Source organism: Otolemur garnettii, unplaced genomic scaffold, assembly GCF_000181295.1.
Source record: "Otolemur garnettii isolate 467f Iridium unplaced genomic scaffold, OtoGar3 scaffold00029, whole genome shotgun sequence".
Classification (NCBI taxonomy): domain Eukaryota; kingdom Metazoa; phylum Chordata; class Mammalia; order Primates; family Galagidae; genus Otolemur; species Otolemur garnettii.
Window position 1 is genome coordinate 16,831,588 of NW_003852424.1, and position 2,096 is coordinate 16,833,683.

Genomic DNA, 2,096 nt, shown 5'->3' on the forward strand with positions numbered 1-2,096 from the left:
CTGAGGCAGGAGACTCGCTTGAGCCCAGGAGTTGGAGGTTGCTATGAGCTGTGATGTCATGGCACTCTACCCAGGGGGATAGCTTGATGTTCCATCTCAGAAAAAAAAAAAAAAAAAGGCTTATTATGTTAGGTGTTCCATAACTAATTGATGGGAGGAGGAATGAATGAATGCTGAATGGAGGGATGAATGAAGGTTTTGAAATTGAAGTGATTGATTTCCTGACAATGTCTAGCACAGCTAGTATGATACCTTCTCCAGGGAAAAACTGTCCTCATTTCTAGATGCTGTGTTGTTGGTGCTCTGCTCACATCCCAGAGAAGGAAGGAAAAGAATGGAAGGGGAGGGGAGGGGAGGGGAGAGGAGAGAAGAGAAGGGAATAAAAGAAAAAAGAAAAGAAGAGAAAGGAAAAGAAAAGAAACCCTCCAGAAACCCTGCTAAGATGCCATGGAGAAGCAAGAGTGACTGATGGGCCCAACAATAGAATCAATTTAGGTCACAGAACTTGAGTCTGGTGGTGTCCAGTTAATGTGTAACAACTGCCTCTGGAGGATGGAAACACTAGTTTGTAGCATTTTGCCAATTCCCATAGTGCAAATATTTCCACTGTGGCCAATTTGAAGCTCCCCACGTGATGTTATTGAAATTGAAGTTAGAAAGAGGTGTGTATCATCTGTTCCTACCAGCCAGATTGAGGTAGCTGCTGCAACTGAGTATTTTTACCTTTTGGCCCCAGTGTTCTGTGTTAGCCTGAGTATATCGTGAATTTTTTTTAAAACAGAGTCTTATTTTTGTCACCTTCAATAGAGTGCATCATAGCTCACAGCAACCTCAAACTCTTTGGCTCAAGTGATCCTCTTGCCTCAGCCTCCCAAGTATTTGGGACTACAGGCACCCACCACAATACCCAATGACTTTTATAGATGGGGTCTCCCTCTATTTCAGGCTGGTCTTGAACTACTGAACTCAAACAATCCACCTGCCTTAGCCTCCCAGAGATGCTAGGATTACAGGCATGACCCTCCGAGTCCAGCCTTAGCCTGAGTACATCATTCTCCTCTTTTCCTGCATTTCCTTATTGTGAAGTATCTTCTGGTCTTTGCAGATATCAAACAAAATGACACAGGCTGAAATACTTTGTTAGAGGGAGAATTGGGGAGTTGTTGGTCAGAGAATGTAGACTTTTAACCGGACAGGAGGAATGCATTTAGAAGATCTCTTGGCTCGGTGCCTATGGCTTAAGTAGCTAAGGCGCCAGCCACATACACCTAAGGTGGCGGGTTCGAATCCAGCCTGGCCCGCCAGACAACAATGGTGGCTGCAACCAAAAAACAGCTGGGCACCTGTGGTCCCAGCTACTTGGGAGGCTGAGGCAGAAGACTCGCTTGAGCCCAGAGTTGGAGGTTGCTGTGAGCTGTGATGCCATGGCACTCTACCCAGGGGGACAGCTTGAGGCTCTTTCTCAAAGAATAAAAAAGAAGATCTCTCGTATGTAAAGGTGATTATAGTTAATGACAGTGCAGTGTGTAATATACTAGAAAATTTCTTTCTTTTCTTTTTCTTTTTTTCTTTTTCTGAGACAAAGTCTCACTATGCTGCCCTCGGTAGAGTGCTGTGGTGTCACAGCTCAGAGCAACCTCAAATTCTTGGGCTTAAGTCATTCTCTTGCCTCAGCCTCCCAGGTAGCTGAAACTACAGGCACCTGCTATAATGCCCAGCTATTTTTTGTTGTGGTGGTGGTGGTTGTTGATTCGTAGGCCCCTGCTGGGTTCTAACCCGCCAGCCCTGGTGCATGTGGCCAGTGCCCTACCTACTGAGCTACAGGCGCCAAGCCTACTAGAAAATTTCTAAGAAAGTAGATTTTAAATGTGTGAGGTGATGGATATGTCAATTAGCTTGATCCAGTCATTCTACTATATATATCAAACATTATATTGTATACAATTAATGTATGTAATTTTTTTTTTGAGACAGAGCCTCAAGCTATCCCCCTGGGTAGGGTGCCGTGGCCTCACAGCTCACAGCAACCTCCAACTCCTGGGCTCAAGCGAGTCTCCTGCCTCAGTCTCCCAAGTAGCTGGGACCACAGGCGCCCG